The sequence below is a fragment of the Euprymna scolopes genome, chromosome 30 (assembly GCF_053919585.1).
Source record: "Euprymna scolopes isolate OS-2025 chromosome 30, ASM5391958v1, whole genome shotgun sequence".
Taxonomy (NCBI): domain Eukaryota; kingdom Metazoa; phylum Mollusca; class Cephalopoda; order Sepiida; family Sepiolidae; genus Euprymna; species Euprymna scolopes.
This window is the reverse complement of record NC_136511.1, coordinates 44,151,885-44,179,004: the sequence shown is the minus strand read 5'-3', so window position 1 is coordinate 44,179,004 and position 27,120 is coordinate 44,151,885.

Sequence of the window (27,120 nt, the reverse complement as noted above, 5' to 3'; positions counted from 1 at the left end):
ATTGGCTGAGTAATTTGGTAGAGACTGCAAAGGTCAAACGTTTTTTTTACTTTGATCCGAATTTTGACCCCTTAACGTTTATTGTTGTAGGCTCATGGTACTAATCGTTGAACTTTGACCCCTTGACAGCAAAATTTCTGGCTGAAAATTGATTTTAAAAATTTTCCCAAATCTTTGAGTCAAATCTCGAGTCTGTAGACTGAAAATTTATGGAGTTTGGTAAGGAAATGCATACACACAGTCAATTTCACTTTTATAGGTATACTAGCAGTTCAGCCGAGCTTTGCTCAGGCCCTATGTAATGTTCATAACTTTATATATATATATATATATATATATATATATATATATTAAAAGGTTTGACTCATGTCCAGGTACCTACATCTAAACTTTCATGTGTTTAGACCCAAAATTGGCGGACTAAAAAGGAGTTATGATCTTTTGAAGTTAAATGTCAAGAAACAACATTATTTTTGCTCCAATCAATATATATAAATTTATAAACACACACACACACATACACACACACACACACATATATATATATATGCGTGCGTGTAAGTGTGTGTGTGTCTGTGTGTCTGTGTGTCTGTGTGAATGTTTGCGTTCGCGCCTGTACTCCATGGAAATATGGTAAATACTTAAACAAAGACTTTTAATATCTACTTGCGTAAGTATACTTTGATAATTATGTTTCAGTTTGAAGAAATATTGTATAATAAAATTATTGGGTGTTCGTTCGCGGCTGACCTCCATAGAATGGAAATATGTCACAAAGTTTTATAAAGTTTTTTAAAGGGGTTGAGGGTCCACAATAACATCTTAACTTTAATCTGAATTCACGTTAGCTTTTATTTATTTTTTTTTAGTTGAATCATATTGTATCCAATAAATACACCTCATAAATTCACGTTCTTATTAAAGTGAAAGCCAAAAGAAAAAAGTTGGAATAATTCTCAACACAAATTTTGCATAACTCTGTTTTTTCCTTCTCCATTTGCACGTGGCACTCTTTCGAAAATAGATAAATAGATAAATAATAAAAAATAAGAACGTTACTTGTTATCGTGCCAAAAGAAGGCAAAATCCTGCTCACGTGATTAGATGTCTTTTTAAAAATATTTACATAACCTGTTTATCTTTATTTATATATCTGTTTAAGCTTTTTGTCAGTATACTAGAAGGAATTCAGTTGATTACACCCCTTTCTGCGTGTTCTTTAAATTACAATAGTACAACCCTGAATCTGACGGCGCAATACAACACCGTTCAATATTGTAAAACTGAAACGAAGCTGTTCTCTTTGAAAAGGGCGCTATTTTCTTCTTATTCATATTTATATCGATCCTTTGCTTTAAAAAAACTAAAGTAATTACGCGCTTACTTTTTTAATATCCCATTTTGCTGTTTCGGATTATTTTACTAAAGTAAGTAAAGCTTCATTATTTTTCAAAACTGTTTTTGTTTCTTTGTTTTTCGATATTTCGTCGATATTATTTAGTAAGGGTGTTTAGCAGAAAAGCCAACAAACGACTACCCGAAAAAATAAATATACAAGAAATAAATGTTATCATAGTCAATAAAAGTTCAGTTCATGTTTTTTTTTGTTTTGAAATAGTTTTTAATGCTCTTTACTTGAAATAATTTAAGTGAACCAAAATTAAAACGAAATTTGAGGCGATAACTACTTAAATTAATTTTTATATAAACTACACATGCCATAATCGAATATTCCACAAGCACAAAGTAACGGAAAACATTAAAATATGTTTATAAATATTCCTTGCGTTGAGGGAACTCTCTTAAATTGTTAACACAGAATGCTCAGGTGCCCCTCCTTCAAATTGAAAACGGAGCTCTCCATTTCAAAGCCGCTGTCATTTTGATTGTTTTAAACCGGTTCGTGAATTAAAAAAAAATTTTTTTACAAACTACTTAAAAATACAAATGAAGTTTTCTTCCATAAAAGTAACTTTTATTGACTATGGTAACATTTATTTCTTGTATATTTATATTATTATATATATAACATTTTCTCTTTGTAAGGAAACAACATTTTGTTGGCCACTCTTGGCTACGAATGGAAACAAAGTTGATATAAAAAAATATATTTTCGCGAAAATTATCTTTACTTTCATCATATTTTGCTTGGGGTAAAATTTTTGAGTATCAAGACCTATCTCTTTACAACCTCCTCCTTTTCATAACCTATCATATATTCATCAATCACAGTCCATTTTCTGTAAGCTGTTTTTGAACCCAGTAAACGACGGGTACTTCTGCTAGTATACATATATATATATATATATAATAGATAAATCATATTCTTGAAAATTTGAATAAATTTTCAAGAAAACATTATAAACCTGTAAGGAAGGTATACAAGTTTTTAATTATCCGTAAAGGAGTACAAATAAACAAGAAATACCTTATTCCACGGAGTTTCGAAAAATACAGTTCTTCTCATCAGAAGAAAGTGGTTTGCAAAATATACAATAAATTTTGCAGCTTAATGCATTAAAAGAAACTACCGTTATTAAATTAATTATATTTGCATCAAAAAATTTATTACACAATTAGTGACAGTTTATAATGATTCAAAGAGATTAGGAAAGCAGGAAACGAAAAATGTGCGTATGGGCGTGGCTTAGCGGTAAAGGAATGAGGGTGGAGAGTTGTATGCTTTGGTTCCGATTCTAGCTGATGGCACCGAAGTCATATATATATATATATATATATATATATATATATATATATATATATATATATATATATATAGTTTTCATCTCACTACTATATATAAAGTTCAATAATATAAGCGATGGAGAATTGTCTTTATAATAATAAATACGTAGTCTGCATGAATTAAAGTATCATATTTAAGCGTATCTTAAAACCGGTAAACGCCAGGCGACTTGCTAGTATATGTGTGTGTTTCTATTTCTATGCAGTCTTTTGAAATTGAAACTAAACTGTTTCAAAGGACACCCACGCATCTATCGAGAAAATTACCAATTCTTTAAAAAAAAAGCACAAGTGTGCATTTTGTGATTCATTTATTTCGTTCCTGTAATTTGCTATTGGAGTCAATGGCAGCAGCTGCGCGCGTCAGTCGATGGCTAGTATTGACCAACCATTCATAAAACCCGCTTTCTATAACGTCTTTTGCTCGGTGGCGACATATTGCAGGTCAGTTCTACCACACACACACACACACACACAAACACACACACACACACACACACAAACACACACACAAACACACACACAAACACCTGTATCATACTTCACTTCTATTTAAAGATTAATTTCTCGGTGATCGAGATAAAAAAAAACACTAGCCGCAACGCCAAGGTTGTCTTCGTTGATTTTTTTTTTACAAGGTAGTCCCCACATATCAAGGCCCGGAAGCCACTCAGGGATAAGGTTTATTGTGTGTACAGTACGTTAGTTTTGGAGATCTGATAAAGTGTCTTACTTAAGGAGGCGGTTCATCAGGAATTTGTTCACATTGGACTTGAAGACATCCAGGTTGTAGTCAGGTGGGAAACAGGCAACCGGAACAGAGTTCCACAGACGTGCACTTCTAAGAAAGAAGCTTTGTTCATGGAATCTACGTTTTGATTTTGGCACAGATAAGGAGTGGAGAAATTTTTTGACAGTGATTTCAGCTAGACGGGTGTTTTTCGTGAAAGATTGGCGAGGGGGGACCAGAGATTGGAGTTCAGACGAGCACCTGCCATGGTAGTAACGATAAAACAAAGACAGGCTCGCAACGTCTCTCCTGTGGGAGAGAGGTTGCAGAGAAGAGAAAAGGGCATCACCTACGAAGCCTATTTTGTACTCTGTCAAAGCAGGATAGGCTTTTTTAGCAGCTCCTACCCAGATGTGGCAGCAGTACTCCATCCTTGGATGTACTTGGCTTTTATACAGATAGAGAATTGCATCAGGGATGAGATATCTTCTGGAGCGGTAGAAGGATCTCCCCATACATTCATACATACATATATATATATGTATGTATGTGTGCATGTATGTGTGTACACATATGTATATTTATATATAAAAAAGAGCAGAAATGAGGAAAATCGTCTGCCTTAAACAACTAAGCTAGTTCTAAAACAGATCCTTTGTTCGATAAAATGCATTCGCATTGGCTGATAGGAAGGGGCGCGGTGGATACTAGAAAGCTGATTGGCTAACTAAAATCCTCAACATATATAAAAACGAAAAACAACCACAGAATTCGCGCATAAGCCGGACGAATCCTATAGTGGATGAAACGCCGAATATTCAGTGTAGCTTAATCGCCATATATATTTTATAAATTACTAACTAGCTCTACCTACGTATTGAGCACTTTTGAAGTAAATACTTAAAGTTTACGCATAAATCTATACTTTCGTATATTAATTTTATGTGAGTAAATGAAGTAGTTATATATATATATATATATATATATATATATATATATATATATATATACTTTAGTTTATGTGTGTTTATAAAGCATAAAAACGATGTTGTTATTTTCTCAAAGCAAACATATCAACAGGAACCCCTACAAAATCCTTCATAAACATTGCTTCATGCTTCATAAACCCTTCATAGTATTACTATACTTGAAGTATGATATCTTAACATTAAATATATTAGGGTTTGTCGATTTTTCACCTTTCTTAAAATATTATGAAATCGCTCTTACCGACAGTTGTATATGGGCCTATTAAGTACTTTTACAAAATATTATATCAAATACTCCAACGTTTTTTGAGCGTTTGGCATCCTTAAGTGTTCTTTAAAATCAAATAATCAAATAAGGTCGTAGACAAAAATATATTGAAAATTCCTCATTTTTACAAAATTTGCTTGAATATTAGTTTGGAAAGCAGATAACGTTAGTATTTAAAATCAGCGAATGTCCTTTTATTTTATAAAAATATATATTAATTAAGGAACTCTTCAAATTGAAAATCTGCCACTCCTATTTTCAGTATCTGACCCCCCCCTCAATTTCAGTATCTGCTTTAGCTAACTACTTTTTAACGTCATGAATTTAGTAATAATATTTGAATACCTTAAAATTGTATCATAACACTAAAAAAAAAATTACTGTTATAATTGAAAATATTGAGTCAAGATCAAAGTGTAGTATCTGTTCTTCAATTTCTTGTTCTCTGTCAAGGGAGGAGAAATCATTCACGACGGAGACAATTTTTATTTTTGTTCCTTTTCTCCACATTAAAAAAACGACCCTGGTGTCTAACCCTGTCCCGTAGGGAGGCATTGTAAATAGGAACAAACAAATAAGTTAAAAACAAACACTTTTCTAGTAGAACTTAATATATAGAGTCAAATTGGTCCATATAATAACCGATGGACCAGCATGCTTGTCTCAATTTCTGACTCAAAACTCTGGCTGTACTATGTTGATATATTGTTTCAAAACCATGTGAAGTTTCTGGCGTTAACGGCCTTAGAATGTAAGGGAAAATCTGGCAAGTCACACTTGGTTCCATTTCTCAATGATTCTCGAAGTCCTGGTTCAGAAAAAAAATCATCCGCCATTGGTGGTTCAAAAATGCCGTATAATGTAAAATCTATTAATTGTGCCCAATGTGTTCAATTAAAATTAATAGGTTGTATTTATTTTAATTGTTTCCAGGTTGACTCCTCACTCGTCAATGAATGCAAAAATTAATTGAATTATTAAAACCTTCTAATCTGCACTGCTATAATAATTACAGTGAAATTAGATAAAAAAAACAAACTTTTTAAACGATTCTATAAATTGAAATAAATAATTTAGTCAGTAATATATGAATGAATATTTATTTACCTAATGGCAAATTTTTTTTTTAAACTTTTTCTCTTATTTCAACTTCCTCAGATTTAACCATAGAATATAGAAGGGTTTTAGGTATTAAAAAATGAATTAACTTGTATAGTTCTTAATGTGATCCGTTAGATTTCATGAGGCTGCTCCTAAATCCTGTGGATCATATTAAAATTTTCACTTGCTGATTTTGAAATTATTATTTCTTTTAATTTCAAACCAACAAATGACATACACATTTACAATAAAATGTATTAAATTGTGTTTTATTGTGAGTATTTGTGAGTATGCATCACGAGTTCATAAACACATGAGCCTGATGGCCAAAGTTAACCTTCTTGATTGGTTTAAAGGACCAATTTTCCAGAATGTATAATCTTGCTTTTCGAAATACTTACTGTGTATTCATAGAGGGGTATTTGGTCACAACTGATATTATATATATTTCATCAATTTTCAAAATTGATTCTAGGGGACTCCTAATAGTGAAAAATAATGTTTGGGGTTAATCATAGCAATCATTTGAGAATAATTTCCCAAGAGATGAACGGGCACTGAATGTTGTAGGGCCTTTTGCGCAGCCATCCATGTTTTTAAAAAGGTTTCTGAAAGGTAGTTTATTATGGTGCAAAGAGCAGCCAATTGTGTGAAGGATTAAAAAAAAAAAATTTTTTCTAAAATTGCAAGCATTCAACCTTCATAACCTGTGTTGACATTTGTGTTGTCAACAAGGATAGGCCTGACAGTTTTCACAGTGTTGAAATAATGCAAAATATCCACCAGTTGCTCTGCATGAACAGCACCTGTTGCATCACTATTAAGAAAACTATATGTCTTAGAACATTATTTTCATATAGTTTTTTTCTTTGGTAAAAGTTACATGGTGTTCTGGTCATTTTATTTTTCATAGGTTTCTATCCATTTTCCTCCACAATTTCTTTATAAAGCAACGTGTCTTTATCCATTCTCTCATCAACTCTAATGCATATAATATTTACAACAATTTCTTCATTTTTTTTTTTGTTAGACAATTATTTTCACTTTAGTCTTTCCCCTATCAACTGTACATTCATCAATAATAATATTGTTTGTACAAGAAAGCTAACAGCCTTCAAACCCAAGTGCAAGGCGTCTGATTTCATGTTTAAAGTCGACATGAAAATTTAATTACATTTTTACTGCAAGTTGAAATTGCAGATTTTCCGGTCAATTTTAATAAAGTACATGAAAAAACAATCTATCAGAATTTACATTACACAAATATTTTTGCCGTTTCTGCATTTAGATTAACGTCATATATTTAACTAATATTTTCAAATAAAATTCAAGTTTTGAAATATCTTTTTTGTCTAATCAAATTGTTAGGTGAAAGTACAGCTTAGTTACCAAACACATTCTTCTCCCTATGTTAAGAATGGATTTCTAAATAATGACATTATTCTTTCAGCACGGTAACATAATTGCGTAAAAAACATATTTTTTTTATTCATTCAATACATTTGATGAAATTTGAAATAAATACATGAATTTAAAAGTAATGTACACTAATTCCGAGATTAGCCCGTAAACAGGTTTTTGATGAATAAACACTGTTATATACCTTAAAGCATTTATTATAAAAATATAAAGAAATCAGAATAATTATTTAAGTTGTATTTTGAATAGTTAACTTTTGTTTTAACAATTCAAGATATGTTCGTGATAATGGAAAACAGTAAACAGGATGGACGCGATCGTTTAGCTCGTAAATCTTTTCTTTTTTTTTTTCATATGCATCACCACTATATCAAGGCCAAGAGGCCACTCGAGGATAAGGGTTAAAGAGTGTACAGTAGAAATTGGACAATATAGTAATCGTTAGTAATGGAGATTCGGTAAATTTGTTAACTCATATGGAACGGTTCATCAAAAACTTGTTTACGTTAGACTTGAAGACAACCATATTGTAGTCAGCTGGAAAGCAGGAAAATGGAAGACAATTCCATAGGCATGCAGTTCTAAGAAAGAAACTTTGTTCATGGAATCTATGTTTAGGTTTAGGCACAGATTAAGAGTGGGGGAAATTAGTGATAGTGTTTTCTGCTAGACAGGTGTTTCTTGTGAAAGTTTGGCGAAAGGGGGGCCATAGAATGGAGCTCAGCCGAGCACCTGCCATGAAAATAACGATAAAGCAGAGACAAACTCGCAACATCGATGAATAAAGACTAACTTTAAAAATATAAACTAATCAGAATAATTATTTTAGTTATGCTTGTCAAGAAGTAAGTTTCTTCTAGTGAAAAATCCAAGAGACATTCGTTATAATTAAAAGCTAAACAATAAACACAGAATCGAAACGTTTCGTTACAGGAAGAGTTTTCAAACGGTGAATACCATAAAAATATCCCATGAATGAATCGACGTGTGTAAATAGTTATTTGTATATGAAATTAAATATTATAGTGATTATATTCTATTTTAATTTTTACATTTTTATTTAATTTCTGTGGAAAAAGAATAATAGTCTTAAAATATTTATTATTAAGTGTATTGTATTATTTTTGTTAAAACCGGGCTTTATTTTAGCGACATGTGTTGCTGGCGACATATATACCGTAGCAAAAATATCGATTCATTTCAAATTTATTTGGTCTTTAAATTGGATTGCTCAAATACGAGTAAATACAAAGTTTTGAAGAAAAATATTTCTTGTGGCAACTTTTGCCATTATTTTGAAACTTTCTTTAAATGCGATTATTTGCGGTTTCAAAATACACCTATATATATATATATATATATATATATATATATATATATATATATATATATATATATATATATATATGGTTTGTATTACTGTACACATAGATTCGAAAAAGTTGTCAAAAACAAATATATAACAAATAAATGTAATCAAAGACAAGATAAATTACGTTTTTATCTAACTGGATACTTTTCTAGTGTTTTTATTTAATGTAACATGTTTTTCAGCTCGAAAAACATACAGTGTTTACCGATGTATTGGAAAATTAAAAATGGTGCCCGACTCTCCCTTTGACATGGTAAGTTTGGGAAAAGGAGTTAAAAATTTAAAAATCTAGACAAAATACTGTTATAAACTCGCTCAAAATATGTTACTGTGACGTAGGCTGACATATATTCGGTGGGTTTTATAACAGTATTTTGTATGCTTTTTATTTTTAACTCCTTTTCCCAAACTTACCGCGTTAAAGGGAGAGTTGGGCGCCATTTTTAATTTTCCAATACATTGGTAAACACTGTATGTTTTCCAACTAAATAAACATGTTACATTAAATAAAAACACTAGAAAATTATCCAAGAAACGTAATTTATCTTGTCTTTGATAAGATTTATTTGTTATATATTTGTTTTTGACAACTTTTTCGAATCTATGTGTACATTAATACAAACGCCATATATATATATTAGGGTAGGTCAATTTTGAAACCGTATATATATATATATATATATATATATATATATATATATATATATATATATAAGTTAATGATATTTTTTAATATAATTTAATTAAAACTTGTATAAGAGAATTTCACTTGCATCTATTAATTATTTCTTGCCCATGACAGGAGGATGCAACACAAGATCGGAAAGGAAAGCATTCTGCCATATTAAAAATTGCCTGGTTAGTCTCATCGGTATTTGTCAGCAAGCAATAAACTCACTCCACCCGAGAGACGGGAGGCAAGGACTACGAGGGTTCGCCTCCTAGAACTGCATAGGATCAGATCCAGCTATAACTCAGTCAACAGAGAAAACACATTTTAGCAACTGCATTGACTGGTGACTTTGGGGCCAAAGGAAAGCCTTCGAGCTATGTGAACGATTACGAATTATATTCAACTGACAGAGAAAAGTAGGAAAAGCAGAAGCTCAATATTTTAGTATAGAGCTTGAAATATGAGAGTTTATAAATTTAAAATCGCACTTACATTAGATTTCGGAAGTATAACATTAAAAAAAAATTACAATATAATTATCAATAAAGAGTTGGCTCTATAATAATAAATATGGAGTCTGCATAAATTGAATTATCATATAAAAGCCTATTTTACGACTGAGCAACGTTGGGCGGCCTGCTAGCTATACATACAAACATAGGAATATAAGGACTATATATATATATATATATATATATATATATATATATATATATATATATATATATATATATATAAATTAGTGTTGGGACGATTAATCGGAATCGGGAATCGGAACTATCGGGGGTATCGAAATCGGTATCGGAATCGGTATCGGTATCGGAATCGGAAAAATTTTGTGCCCTATTTCCGATTTCAAAATCGATTCCTTTACGATTTTTCAAACTTAATTTTCCATTGCTTGTACTAATGAAAAACTTTATTGTTTTTAAACTATTAGTAAAATTAAATTATACAGACCATAATAACATCTAAATAAGATGTATCTTTTATTTGCGTAAAATAAACAAAACAAAACTTGAAACTTCGCGGCAATTCACTAGGAAAACTTTACACGAATGCAGTTTATTTCCAAGGTATCGAAAAATTGTTTAAAATTAAAGAAATATTTTGTCAAAAAAAAATTATTGCTCATTAAATAAAAATAGAATATAACAAGTTGTTTTTTAATCTTAAATTTATGTATTTATGGGTTTATGCTTTTGTCCAGTTGGGTTTTGTCCAGAAGGTTGTTGTCTGGTCCCTTACTCAGTATTGACAAATATGACAAGGAATGGACAAAATGTTGAATTGAATTTAAAATGAATTTGTGAATTTTAATGCTTCTGCGTGAAAAACTTTTAGCATCCAGTATTCTTTGATTCTGCAGTTATCGTCTACTTAGACCTAGGAATTCCTAGGCGTCAGATGCAGTCTGAAGCCCGATCAAATGTTCAAGTATTTTTTTCGCATCTACTTGCTAAATGTCTAGATAACGCTTCTCAAAGAGTTCACAGTTCAAACGAATGGGCAAGTTTTATTTTCTTGGAGCCGCTTTGTCTGACCACTGTGTCCTCCGAAATTATTAATGTTTTATTGTATCTTTCTCTAAAAATGTTAAAAATATGCATGAATATCTCACAATAAATTTATCAAAGTCTTAGATAAAATACATAAAGGGAAAACATTTACATGAAATTAAAAAAAAAAGAAATTATATCTACATTTAAAGTACCGTCCCTCCAATGCTAATCTACTTTTTAGGACATAATTGTGAATCCACTAAAAACAAAATTACTTTAGAATTTATGATGGAGGGTTAGTAGCGCATATAAATTTAGGGCAATTATTGAATAAATATCGATTAAAAATAGCTCGTTGTCCAAGAGTTTTTTTTAAAAGCGGCTACTCCTCCCCCAAAATTATATTTTAAAAAATATCTTAAAATGTTAAGGGTTCTTTAAAACCAAATAAAATAAATAAATTTTTATAAGTTATGAACACGCTTCGTTCTACTGTCCTCATGTTGAGTGTTCCTATTTACCTGCCTTTCCTAGAGGGTAAAGTTTGGCATAAGATCGTTTTTTTTAATGTGAGGAATAGCCAGCTCCAAAAAAAAGGGCACTCTGGGTCGGAACAAAAATAAAAATTGCTTCAGTCTAGAAGGATTTCTCCTTCATTAATCGAGGAGAGAATAGGTGAAGTGTTAGGTGTGTCAGAAACTTCAAGAAAAATATTGAATAATTCGACCCCCCTGTCTTTCCAAGCTTATAACTACTCGAAAAATGTAATTCAAACTCTAATTTATTTTCAATTAAAGGCGCAAGGACCAAGGTTTCATTAAAAAAACAAAAATACAAAAACGTGTCTTTAAAAAAAAAGGTTTTAAACTTCGGACTTTACAAGTAAATTTCCAAAAACTGTTCTTTTTTTTTAATTAGAATATATTATTTATTGATCTTTTATCTTCAATTTGCGGTGTATAAAACTTTGGCACATAAATTATTTACTTTTTAATAGACATTTCAAAATGGGGGGACGTGAATTAATTCGACCCCTTGTCTTTCCAAGCTTATAACTACTCGAAAAATGTAATTCAACTCCTATGTTTTTTCAATTAAAAAGAACAAGGACCAAGGTTTCATTTAAAAAAAATACAAACAACGTGGTTTAAAAAAAAAAAAGGTTTTAAACTTCGGAACTTTACAGGTAAATTTCCAAAAAACGATTCTTTTTTTGTTTTAAATTTGAAAATTATTGATCTTTTATCTTCAATTTGTGATATATAAAACTTTGGCACATAAATTAATTATTTACTTTTTAATAGGCATTTCAAAATAGAGGGGGGCGTGAATTTAAATAAAAAACGTTTGTCTAAAATATTATATTCAGTTTATTGGAAAGAGCATAAAATTTCACATTGACCCTGAAAATATCGTAAAAATAGAATCAATAGAAAAATTTTGATAGATTTTTAAAGTTTAAACATTGAATAATACTGAACTCGTAAAATTCAATTAATTTCATTACTGTTTATTAAAAAAATAAACAAAATAATATTTCTATTACTTTTTATACAACTTTAATAGTTTATTTTGGAAGTATAATCCATAAAGAAAATAAACAACCCACTTTTAAAAGAGAAATTACGAGTGTTTTATATTTCATTCGCAGTTTCGTGTTAGGGGTGTCAAAAATTCCTACAAAAATTCTGATACACCTAGTGAAGTGTAGCACCAGAACAGATACTACATTTTGTTAACGTTTTGATCGGTGTAACCTCCGACCAAAGTTCTGCGCAGATTCTCGAGTTAAACAGTAAAATTCCCGATTCGGTGAACACAAAACTGAACAAGTAGTATATTAATATTTTTGGTTAAATTTGAGTGAGGGATGGGGGGCCCTCTTCTTAAAACAATATCTCCCGCACGAACTGTTCTAAAATGTATTTTCAATCAATATTTTTTCAATAATTGCCCTTTTTTCCAAGCTGGCCAACATGGCCGTTTTTCCGCTATCCTTTTTCCGTTGTCTTTTTTCCGTTGCCCAATTTTCCTAACTTCATAAATGTAGCGTAAAATGTTCACCAGTTTGCGGGCCATTCTAATTGTTTTAGAACAGTTAACTAAATTTTTTACCACTGACCCCAAAGGCCAATCGGCAAAATGATAAAACCACAAGTAATCGCTTTATTTTTCGTATTATGACATGAATTTAGGGTTATTAGTAGGAAGGGGCGTCTTTTATGACTTTTAACAATGAAATATTTTATACTACAGTTTGACCAGGAATATGAATATTGTTGAAATTTTTAATAGAAAAATAATTTTTATTTATTTTTTTATTTATACCCATTCAACATCTGCGCATTTGGGTCAAGGGATGCATTCCTTGACCGGCAGGTCACTTCCATCATCATCAGCATCGCTATAGTTCGCTTTCTAGCAGCCAGCTCCTCTCTTACCCTCTGGAGGAGGAGGAGGAGGAGGAGGAGGAGGAGGAGGAGGAGGAGGAGGAAAGGGCTTTTGCCCTTTTTCGTCAGTTCGAATCTAGCCGGCCAAGAAGAAGGACGCTGTTCGGCTCCGTCAACAAGGATTCTTGACGTTAAATTCTACGGTTTTTTCTCTCTCCTCCTTTGGAGAAAGACCTTTGTTTAGAACTTCATTTGTTGGCACTAAACTATTAACGTTATTTTATTTTCAGTCATTATAAGACAACAAGGTCTTACGAGTGGAAGATTAATACCGGTTATTAAAAGACAAACGAGTCTTACAACTGGTAAATTATTATTCTCAAAGGACTAACGAAGGAAACTACGGATTTTGGTGACGAACCCAAAATTTCATCAATATGGCAAAAAAAAAAAACACTGTCTGGCTCAAAAGAGGTGATCATTTTACATTAAACAATCTGAAAACTCTTTTTCAGATTGTTTACATGCAATAGACTAAACAATAGGGATCGGATTTTTCTTTTCCCAACAAAACAGTGATTGGCGAACAATGAAACCGGAAGTAAAAAAAAGGTAATTTCATGAGAATTTAGTATTTACATGTACCGTTTTACACGTAACTGTTAAAAATTTAACAAAATATTCCTATAAACACTCAAAATTATAAAAAAAATAAATATAAAACGATTTATTTAGGAAATTAAGGAGTAGGATCAGTTTCACACATAAATTTAACGTAAAATAAGCGTCTTTTTTCCGAAACATTCTAGCGTGTTAGGGCAGTTAATCCAAAACAAAATATCGATCTTAGCTTTGATGTTGTTGGTTCTTATCGAGTTATCTTGTGCTGCGGTTATTAGGGACTCAGTTTCTCGACTTATGTGCCTTTTCGCATCAATGTCCAAGTGTTTTCGTTATTCTCATCTTTTGTCATCCTTATTAATGTTTTATGTAGTTGTTTTTCTTTCCATTTTTCTTTTCTCGTCTTATTCTTTATCTATCTGTTTATTTTTTCTCGATTTTCTCAGTGTTTCTCACTGCAATGATTATCCTTTCCATGTTTTGTGGTATGTATTTTTCTCATTCTTTTTGTGTCATTCACACAGTCTTCTATACAAACTATTCCTCTTTCGCGTTCTTTTCTTTTCACATAGAGTCGGTCAACATCGTCCTTTGTGTATAGTGCATTGTGTATGGTCCCGAGTTTCCTGGTCTTCTGATCGAGATGTCTCAGTTCTTCTTTGGTCCATCCTATCTTATTATTGATACTGCCCATGTATTTATACCTTTTATTAGGTTACTACTATATAATTTCGATTCTAGAAGTTTTCTTGTTCTCATGAAGTATTCCTTTCCAATTCTCTCTTTTATTTGTGTGACTTTGATGGTGTGTGCTTCTAGAACTCCCAGGTATTTATAAACGTCTTGTTCCCCTAGGGCCCTCATCTCCGTTTGGTTGGGTAGTTCTATGCCCTACGTTGTCTCCAGTTTTCCCTTTCTTATAACTAATAATGGGCACTTTTCCAATACCAACCTCCATTTGGATATCCTGGCTGAAGTGGTGTTTATTAGTGTCTCTAGTTCTTTTTCGGTCCTTACAAAAAGTTTCAGGTCTTCCATGTACATTAGGTGGTTCATTTTTTACTCTGTATTAGAGAACTTCTATCCAGCTCGGCACTTTCTCAGTATATTGTTTAGGGGTATCATGGCTATTATAAACAGCAATGGTGATAGTGAATCTCCTTGGAATATGCCTCTTTGTATGTTAATTTCTATTATGTGTTGTCCTTCAGCTGTCAATTCCAGTCTCCACGTTCTTATTGCGTTTTCTATCACGTTGATGATCCTTCTTGGTATTTGGTACATTTTTAAACATTCTAATTATTATTATTATTATTATTATTATTATTATTATTATTATTATTATTATTATTATTATCTCGATTTTGTTTTTGTTTTTTTTTTTTGTTTTTTTGCAGCAAAGCAAATTAATTTAATAACCCACCATTTTTTTATAATTAAAATAAAATTTTCACTTCATTCATAGAGAGAAGACACTAAATAGTTAACAAAGCCCATGCCTTCTCCATGTTAAAAATGGTTTTCTAAATAGTAACATGATTATTTAGAAATTTGTTCGTAACAATGAGAGGGGGTGTTGTTAAATATTTTGTTCTTACATCATTTTCTCATTTTGCCTTTCAATCGTTGACTATTTTTAACTGTTTATGAAAACTTTCAAGTAGTATGTTGTACACTAACGACGAACTGATACAATTGTCTTCGTTTTAAAATCAAAATAAATTTTTTGTTGTCTTACAATTTTCAATCAATTACAAGGAGCACATCTGAGGAATAATATACGCAGAAATTAGCAGGGCTTATGTAATAATTTTAAAATTTACAAAAAACAACAAATCTCAAATTAAATATTTATCATTTTTAAAAGAATCGGAATCGAAAATTTAGAATGGAATCGGTAATTGTTTTCACCGTAAGTGTTATTCTCACAACGCTTCTGCTGATGTAACTACCCGAACTGTTTTTAGGTATATCTTTTCGAACTCGAGAATCTTTGTGTTTAACTCTGGAACCTGTAGGAAATTTCGAACGAACCCCTTTATTTAACCCACGCAAGGACCCGTTGCTTAACGTATAAAATGCTAAGTAATAATCAGTTCTAAGTTACAGCTTTCTGGAGATTTTAGATTCAATCCTCAGTGACGACGATAATAAGAATGTAATTATGGATTTCGTAAGACTTCAATCCAGTTATGGCTGACGATACAAGAACATGTTCGCCCCGTGAATTAAATAAATAATTCTGTTCGAAATTACGTACAGATTGTCAAATTTAATAGAAAGATTACCTAGTAGATCGGAGGTCACATCGATCGGAACCCGATGAGAATGACATTCAAGAGGAGCCGAGTAGTTCGAACAATCCAATGATACAAGAATGTTTTACTTCTTTCATTTTTGTGTATGCATTTAATTGAATACAAATTGCTGATTTTTTTACGTAGGGAAATTGAATACACATGCGTTCCCCACCAATGCGTAAATTACCAAATTAAACTGAATATGTTCGCTCGTTAAATGTTTGATAGGCCTTAAAACTCTAGGAAGCATGTTTCGTTCTTTTATTATTTTGTTTTACAGCATGTCGTTTTTTTTTTGTTTTTTTAATGCATATCAACCTTTTGTTTTATATTTTGTTTTACAGGATGTCTTTTTTGTTTTTTAATAAATATAAATCTTTTGCTTTATATTGTGTTTAATATTTTGTTTTACAGAATGTCGTTTTTTTTGTTTTTTTTAATGCATATCAACCTTTTGTTTTATATTTGGGTGAATATTTTGTTTAACAGAATGTCGTGTTTTGTTTTTTTATACATATCAACCTTTGTTTTATATTGTGTTTAATATTTTGTTTTACATCATGACGTTTTTTGTTTTTTAATGCATATAAACCTTTTGTTTTATATTTTGTTTATTATTTTGTTTTACAGCATGTCGTTTTTTTTTTGTTTTTTAATGCATATCAACCTTTTGTTTTATATTTTGTTTATTATTTTGTTTTACGTCATGTCGTTTTTTTTGTTTTTTAATGCATATAAACCTTTTGTTTTATATTTTGTTTAATATTTTGTTTTACATGATGTCGTTTTTTTTGTTTTTTAATGCATATAAACCTTTTGTTTTATATTTTGTTTAATATTTTGTTTTACATCATGTCGTTTTTTTTGTTTTTTAATGCATATAAACCTTTTGTTTTATATTTTGTTTATTATTTTGTTTTACATCATGTCGTTTTTTTTTTGTTTTTAATGCATATCAACTTTTTGTTTTATATTTTGTTTAATATTTTGTTTTACAGCATGTCGTTTTTTGTTTTTTAATGCATATAAACCTTTTGTTGTATATTTTGTTTAATATTTTGTTTTACATCATGTCGTTTTTTTTTGTTTTTAATGCATATAAACATTTTGTTTTATATTTTGTTTAATATTTTGTTTTACAGCAGGTCGTTTTTTGTTTTTTAATGCATATAAACCTTTTGTTGTATATTTTGTTTAATATTTTGTTTTACATCATGTCGTTTTTTTTGTTTTTTAATGCATATCAGCATTTTGTTTTATATTTTGTTAAATATGTTGTTTTAAAGCATGTCGGTTTTTTTTGTTTTTTAATGCATATAAACCTTTTGTTTTATATTTTGTTTATTATTTTGTTTTACATCATGTCGTTTTTTTGTTTTTTAATGCATATAATCCTTTTGTTTTATATTTTGTTTAATATTTTGTTTTACAGAATGACGTTTTTTTGTTTTTTAATACATATCAACCTTTGTTTCATATTTTGTTTAATATTTTGTTTTACAGCATGTCGTTTTTTGTTTTTTAATGCATATAAACATATTGTTTCATATTTTGTTTAATATTTTGTTTTACAGCATGTCGTTTTTTGTTTTTTAATGCATATCAACCTCGTTTTATATTTTGTTTAATATTTTGTTTTACATCATGTTGTTTTTTTGTTTTTTAATGCATATAAACCTTTTGTTTTATATTTTGTTTATTATTTTGTTTTACATCATGTAGCTTTTTTGTTTTTTAATGCATCTAAATATTTTGTTTTATATTTTGTTTAATATTTTGTTTTACAGCATGTCGTTTTTTGTTTTTTAATGCATATAAACCTTTTGTTTTATATTTTGTTTATTATTTTGTTTTACATCATGTAGCTTTTTTGTTTGTTAATGCATATAAACATTTTGTTTTATATTTTGTTTAATATTTTGTTTTACAGCATGTCGTTTTTTTGTTTGTTAATGAATATCACCCTTTTGTTTTATATTTTGTTTAATATTTTGTTTTAAAGCATGTCGTTTTTTTGTTTTTTAGTGCATATAAACCTTTTGTTTTATATTTTGTTTAATATTTTGTTTTACATCATGTCGTTTTTTTGTTTTTTAATGCATATAAACCTTTTGTTGTATATATTTTTTAATACTTTGTTTTACAGCATGTAGATTATTTTTGTGTTTTAATGCATATAAACCTTTTGTGTTATATTTTTTTTATTATTTTGTTTTACAGCATGTGGTTTTTTTGTTTTTTAATACATATAAACCTTTTGTTTTATATTTTGTTTATTATTTTGTTTTACATCATGTCGTTTTTTTTTGTTTTTAATGCATAAAACATTTTGTTTTATATTTTGTTTAATATTTTGTTTTACATCATGTCGTTTTTTTTGTTTTTTAATGCATATAAACCTTTTGTTGTATATTTTTTTTCATACTTTGTTTTACAGCATGTAGCTTTTTTGTGTTTTAATGCATATAAACCTTTTGTTTTATATTTTGTTTATTATTTTGTTTTACAGCATGTGTTTTTTTGTTTTTTAATACATATAAACCTTTTGTTTTATATTTTGTTTAATATTTTGTTTTATAGCATGTCGTGTTTTGTTTTTTAATGCATATAAACCTTTTGTTTTATATTTTGTTTAATATTTTGTTTTATAGCATGTCGTTTTTTTGTTTTTCAATGCATATAAACATTTTGTTTTATATTTTGTTTAATATATTGTTTTACAGCATGTCGTGTTTTTGTTTTTTAATGCATATAAACCTTTTGTTTTATATTTTGTTTATTATTTTGTTTTACAACATGTCGTTTTTTGTTTTTTAATGCATATAAACCTTTTGTTTTTTATTTTGTTTAATATTTTGTTTTACAGCATGTCGTTTTTTTTTGTTTTTTTAATGCATATAAACATTTTGTTTTATATTTTGTTCAATATTTTGTTTTACAGCATGTCGTTTTTTGTTTTTTAATGCATATAAACATTTTGTTTTATATTTTGGTTAATATGTTGTTACAGCATGTCGTTTTTTTTCTTTTTTTTTGTTTTTTTAATACATATGAACCTTTTGTTTTATAATTTGCTTAATATTTTGTTTGACATTATGTCGTTTTTTGTTTCATGCATAGAAACCTTTTGTTTTATATTTTGTTTAATATTTTGCTTTACAGCATGTCGTTTTTTGGGGAGGGGATTAATAGCATTTTTTCGGGTTATTTCATGCCGAATAACGCCATTTGAGGTAACGTTTCTGATGCTTCAAGTTCTTTATATCTCCAAATATTTATTCATAATGTTTGGTTTGGCTGTTTTGTTTTACGGCATATCAACCCCGTTTCATGCTATGTAATGCAGAATACAGTCATTTGGGTAAATGTTTTCAGACTTCAATTTTTTATATATCATCAAATATTTATTCATGGTGTTTAGTTTGGTTTGACTAATTTGTAGAGGAAAATTATTGCTTTGTGTTTTTTTTTTGTTAGTTTGTTTGTTTGTGTTTGTTTGTTTTTTGGTGGGGGGCAGGACATTATTGAGTTTTGTTTTCAAAGGAAAAGGGAAAACACAATAACGTCAATGTTTGGCGTATTTTAAGGCCAGGAAGCCGGTATCTTCTGACAACCTGATCTTGTAACACCAATTCAGTGGCGCGCATTTTTTTTTAGTTTGCTTCATTTATGTTCTGTATTGTCACAAAAAAGAAAAAGAGAAAAGAAGAAAGGAAAAAATCACAAAATTGGGAATCGATATTAGCAACAGCTTTGTTGCTTCGCCATTTTGTGTTTAATATTCGTGAATGGAAACGAAAATTACGTAAAAGTGGAACAACGACCGACATCGGCTTGAACAGTAGATAACTCAATGGATGTCATTTTCTTTCTGCTGCAACCCTATTTACTTGCCTCACCACGAGGGCACAGTTAGACACATGGTCGGTTTTTAATGAGGGGAAAATCCAGCTTCCTCCGAAAGGGACACTCTGGATAGGAACAAAAATAAAAAATGTTTCGGTCATAAAGAGAAAGAAAAAAGTTATTTTCACAACGTTTCAGTCGATATAACCTCCCACCTTTTGACCAAAATAGATTTAAAGCTCTTGAAATTCATACCAGAACTGTAAGTTAGGACTCGTTGCGTAGTGGATAAAAGGCTTAATAAAATTCAGTTGTAATGTTACAATCTTCTGGAGTTCGAAGGTTCAATTCTCAGTGTGGGGGACAATGGCGAATTACTTCGGACTTGTACCTCCGTGAATTAAATAAAGGGTTCTGTTCTCAGGCCTGATAGAGAAATTCCCGAGTTCGACAAGATACACCTGGAGAAGGTTGAAAATTACATTGACCGAAACGCGAAACAGCGCTAGGTGGCTTGCTAGTTGATGCATAAAACAGTTTCAGATTGTCACATTATTTAAAAAAAAAAAAGGTTCCAACGAATTTGATAACGATTTTTTTTATTAAAAAATGAATAGAAATACCCTTTTATATTCTTTCGATTATTTTCATTACTATTTTTATATTAGATGTTATTTTCACGTCATTTCAGCCGATTTACTCTCCGGCCTTCCTGAAATGCTTTTTATCTTACTCTGGTATCTGTACAGAACCGATTATTTAATCATCGGAGTTGCTTGTTCTTGTTCCGTTCGCCATAACCAAGTAAATTCGTAATTGTATTCTCAGTCCGAATAAAGATTAAATCTTCACCCCATCCCCCACCCACCCCAAAAAAAACGCTTCCACCTTGAACTGATAATTGTTTATCACTTTTATCTGTTACATCAAGGTTGCCAACATACTAAATGAAAATGTCTCCGTATTTAAATTTTTATAATTTATTCATATGTATTTGTATGTATTAATTCCTATAATTCATTTATTTATTTCATTTATTTACAACAAAATCACGTTGACACACCGGTTCTCGCCAGAGCCCCAAAATTAAGCAACGATGAGTTTAACCAGTACCATATGGGTGACCATTTAGGAAGGCTAGGTGCTGTATGTACCGCGCTGAGATGTAAAACTTTCCAGATTGGTATCTGGGGACACGTTTTACTCACTGGAGTAGGGGAGTGGATTTACCCCCCCCCCCAATCAAGATGGAAAACAATGGAAAACTACCGTTTTTACTTGTCTTCCTGAGATTAGCATGCCTCTACAATTTCGAGAGCCTTGGTCGCTGATGCTCTTAAAACACAGCAGGACCGCTATTGACTGATTTTCTATGAATCAGATTATTTTGTTGCTGGCATTCGTTTCTCCGAAATCTTTCTAGTTAGAATTCTTTCTAGAAAGAAATCGAGTACTTACAAAAGGAACCACATGGAGATTGCCAACATCCTAAATGAAAATGTCTCTGCGTTTTAATTCCACTAATTCATTTTTTCATTACGTAGATGATTCTGTTCTTAACAATGGTTTCCACGATATTTTTCTAGTTAAAATTCTTTCTAGAAATACGTTGGGTACATACGTGAAGATTGCCAGCATCCTAAGTAAAAATATTTCTGTGAAAGGAACTGAATTCGAAGTTGACTAACCCAGGTTGTTAGTCCGTGTCGTTAGTCACTTAGCCACTGCCATCTCCTCTTAACTAGGTCAAAATAGAAATAAACGTCTGCAAAGGAGGTGGGCTCCCTCTACCGTGCTAGAAAATTACTCACACCAGAGAGTATCATATACATTTGCAAAGTCATAATTCTACCATGCAAGGAATATTATTGCCACATCTGGACTGGCGCGTCTACCACTAATCTCTCATTTTAAAATAGGGTCCGAAAAGAGTCTTAAATCTAATAGGTCCCACCCTATCGGCCAAGCTCCAACCCCTGCCCCATCGCCACAATGTTGCATCCCTGTGGCTGTTTTACAAATATTTTAATGGCATATCCTCTGACGATTTTACAGCATTTGTGCTCTCTCAACCTATATACACCCGACTGCCCGATAAGCAATAAAATCCAACCTCTTCACTGCTGGGGTCACTAGATTCTGTAAAACCTTCGAATTAATAGTTTCTTCTCTCGAACTGCTAGACTTTGGAATTCCCTCCCTATTTTCTGCTTGCCTGACTGTGCTTACCTGCAGAAGTTTAAATGGCGTGTGACTAGACATCTCACTATTCAACTCCTCACAGGATCCCAAATAGTAGTAGTAGGCATTTGCGTTCCAAGTGACAATATGCCTTGTTTGTAGTGTAAAACGTACTAGCAGTAACAATAGTAGTAGTAGTAGTAGTAGTAGTAGTAGTAGTGCAGTAGCATTAGTAGTAGTAGTAGTAGCAGTTGTAGCAGTAGTAGTAGTCAACTGCAAAAATTCAAAGCTAAAACTGTTGCCGTTATTGACGGAAATATCTATGAATTGCAATTTTAACGGCACAAAAATTCAACTTCAAGGAGTTCTAGTCTTCATTTGTGCGAGATTACTTTAGCTTCTCGTTTGTATTGTGAGTCGTAAAATGCGAACATTTGCAAATAATTTGCGAGAGAAAAGCTTTAATGGAGAACTTAATCAATATTGCTTTTTTTTTCCATAGAGTAAGGAAATGAAAAATCTATATCTAACAGTATTCATTTAGCGATGTAGATCGTTAGTTGGTAATAGATACGTTGTGAACATTCTTATGTAGGAATTTTAAAACGCGTTTTTCATTTGAATATCTGACTACCCATGTATTTTTGCTTCAATTTTATTATTAGTTTGTTTAAGCTGTGGATGGGGCATTCTACCGGATGTCAGACATCCATCGTCTATCTCATATATTCTAACCGAAAGATCTTTTAAAGATTCTAACTGTCCTTTTAAGTGCAATTGTTTGAATCACTTTGCACTTGGTTCACCGGATATATTTGCCAAGTGGTTTTTGAAATTTTTTTCCATGAGTCCATTTTCTCCTAAAATTACGAATCCTATAGAATTTCCGAATATTCCTACGTAGAATATCTTAATATCAGAGTATGGGAAGTTTAAAACGCGTTTTTATTTGAATATCGAACTATGGGATGTTTAAAACGTATTTCTTGTACCTGAATAATGAATAATGTCTATACAGGACGTTTTAAACGGATTTTATATCTGACTATCTGAATACCAGTATATAATAGGTTTAAAACAATTTTTCTGAATATCTATGCAGTAGAACCCCGGGATACGTTAATCCTAGGATACGTTTTTTTCAGGTTACGGTGTGCAATACGATGTTTCTTTGGGGGGACACTGATTACGATATTTTGCCCCGCCTTACGATGTTATTTATACTGTTATTTCATTATATACATGTCTATTATATACTGTATTTTGTTGCTAATTTTTAATCCCGTATCCTGAGGTATATATGCAAGGTGCGACAGAAATATGAGGTGCCTTCAAGAAGTTTCCAGACTTATTTTTATACGTACATTTAAAATTGTCATAGACTCTTGAAACTTCAATATGTCATTGCTGTACATCTTATAAGATGACTGACCAATTTTTATGATTTCAGGTTCAAATGAACAGCTACAGCAGGAATTGGAATACACCCTACTACAACTACTACTACTACTACTATATACCTACTAATGATGCTCACGGGAATTGGAATACACCCTACTAAAGCCTGATTGTCACAGCCGGTGAATTTCAAAAATGCAATCTAGTTGTGAGGAGACTTTGGAAGAACGATATGCAATAAAATTCTGTTTTAAACTTGGAAAAATGTCACAGAAACGTGTAAGATGCTCCAGTCTGCCTTTGGACAATCTTGTATGAATCAAGCATCATTTTTGAGTGGCATAAGAGATTCAAGGAAGGCAGGGAGTCTGTGAGGAATGATGAGAGGTGTGGGAGGAATAAGGAAGGCAGAACACCAGAGTTGATTGGTCAAATGAAGAACTTCATGGATAGGGACAGTCGTGCACCTATAGAGACAATAAAAGCACAGTTGGATGTCAGTGCAGGGAATTGTTGACACATTTATTCGCGAGGAATTGAAGATACGAAATATTTGCGCAGAGAAGATCAAAATAAAAGACATCAGGGAGATGGTCAAGCTGATCAATTCAGACCCCGCAGTTTTTTATGCTTTGGTGACCTGCGATAAAAGCTACATCTACTGCTATGACTCAGAGACCAAGAAACATACTTCCCAGTGAAAATATGCTGGCTCTACCATAATCAAGACGGCCAAACAGAGCAAATCCACCCAGAAACTTTTAAATGATCCCGTTTTGGCAGCACAGGCATAGTCTACATGCACTGGTTCCCACTATACAATCAATCAAGGAATACTATATTGAAGTTTTAAGGGAGTTCAGGAAGAGATTCCGTCAGAAGAAATCATACTCTTAAAATTTGGTCAGTGGTATTTCCACCAGTACAATGCTGCAGTCAATAACTCTATCCTTGTCACAGACTATTTGACCAAGATGGGCATCAAAACAGTTCCTCACCCTCCCTATAGTCCAGATCTTGCTCCCTGTGACTTTTTGTTATTCGATAAGCTGAAAGAAAATCTTAGAGGCTGTCGTTATGAGACAATTAAAAAGATGAAAGCGCGTGACGAAGGTCATTGACAATATCACACAAGAGGCCAACCATGGGCCTTCTAAAAGTTATTGGAACGGTACAGCAAGTGCATTGCAGCCGGAGGAGATTACTTCGAATGGGACTAAAGTTTCATGCATGTGCTATCACTAATCTGGCTAATGTGGTTAATTGAGGAGGGGCGCTCGCACGGTTACCCGCTTCTGCTTACATCTTTTTAGGAGCTTGCTTATTTTCTTTTTTACTTAGGGCTCGCATGGGTAATAACTAATATTAAAAGTTTTGTTTGTATTTTTAAACGCAAATAGATCACAAATCAAAATAATTTTGGGGGCCCGGATTTCCTCCAATTTTTTTTTTTCTGTTAGGTATATATATATTGAAAAATCTCCGTGAACAATATTTCTTACAAAATTATATAAAAAAACAAATCTGTTTCTGTCGTCTAAAATAAAAATTTAAAAAGGTTTCCATGTTGTTTCTTTTTTTTTCTTTTTTTTTAGGTTTACTTAAAACTGTCACTTTCTGAAATACCGTTTACATGTTTGCATGTATTTGCGGGTTCGAACCATTACAGCGATGATCAAAGTTACATTTCGGGCAAAAATTTTTTCAACCCCACCCCCACTCACAAAACGGGTTGTCTACTCTGAAAGCCGTTTTTAACATAGGGAGATTGTAAGTGTCAATCGCGAAAACCGTTCTTAACATGAGGAGGCTGGGGATTGGGCAACAACAACAGCCGTGCTTTAATTTTTTACGCGGTTATGCTACCACTAGGAAACGCTGGTTAACGGGTCCTGCTGGGTTATTATAACCAGAAATACCGTATGTATTAATATAGCGTTAAATTCCTTTTTAAAAATGAAGTAAACAATGGAAAAAACTGAGACATGTGCATGCAAGTATTATGTTTTTCTAAACAATTCTTGTAAGTAAAAAATATATATATACTTAAGCTGAGATCGAAACAAAAACTTAATGACAGTGAGTCAAGTACGATATCCATTAGACCAGCTTGATACGATCATTAAAAAGTGTTTTCAAACCTATTTATTCCTAACATAAGGAATCTAGAACGCATTCGTGAAATAGTTAGCTAACAGATAAAAATCCGATGACCTCTACGTAACAATTTTTTTAATTTTGACACTTTTGCGGGCCTTTTTGCGCATGAAAACGTATTTAAAAGTGTCCACATTTCTGAATACCCTGAATACAAAATTCCAAGTCTGTACATCAAAAGTATATAGGTTAAGAAGTGTCTTCGCGTACACACATTCTCACATTTACATATATATATATATATATATATATATATATATATATATATATATATATATATATATTGAAAGCAAGAAAGTATATACAAATATTTACATAGCGTCTATTGGTATAGTCATGGGGAAACCATTCCTGGAGTCTCTAGTTGGGTCTCTCCCGTCTTTACCAGCCATATTTATATGAGTCCCCGTATGCTAATTAAGTAGATCCTACCACAACAGACATATGTATAGATTTGTATATGGCACAAGCACATCGACAGAGTAGTTCTCGTCAGATCACCGAAGTTAAGCAACGATAAGCTTGGCTAGTACGAGGTTAGTAGCTATTTGGGAATTCTAGGCGCTGTATGTGCTCTACGCTTATCTCGGCATTGTTTCTAGCCATCCTGAACCTCCCCTTCCCACTGGTATTAAACGATGTCGACTCAAAAGAGGTGTGGTTGGTGATCACGCAACTTTTGCCACACAAATTCCACGCGCATGCACCCTTACAGTTGGTATACATAGTGTGTGTGTGTGTGTGTGTGTGTGTGTGTGTGTGTGTGTGTGTGTGTGTGTGTGTGATCAATTTCGGTTGCGTGTTATAGAAATCGATACATTAACAGAGCAATCCAATTTCAATAAGGGAAACACGTTTCGCAGAACATAAAGACGCCATTGAAAAATTTCCTTCGGTTCCATCTGTGATCACTAGCGACAATTATGGGTATTTTTATTGATAATTTAAACATTTAATAGAATAAAAACGAATTCATTTATCACCTGCATGTTTCCATTTTAGATAAAGATTTTGAACACGTTTAAAGAATTTTCTTTTCAAATGTAAACAACTTCATTTGCTGTTTTGTTTTTTTTTGTTTTTTTTTCTTTTTTCAAGTGATGCTTAACTCGCAAGAACAAATTGAGCGATTGAATTGAAATCATTACAAGTAAACTGGATCGTTTTTTTTTTTTTTTTTTTTGTTTTTTGTTTTTTTTTTTTTTGGAAACTTCGATCGCGTGCTAGTATTGTTCCAGAATGAAAATTAACAAAAAGCTCTTAGGAACATTTTTAGGAATTATTTTTATTTGAATAAACAGGCAAAATGTCTTCGAAATCGCATTTAGATGCAAGTATATTAAACATTACTAGTTTTTGTTTAAACTTTAATGTTGTTTTCTTATTAATTCCGGGTAGCAAATGATGTTGCAAGCTATTGAGTCCTTC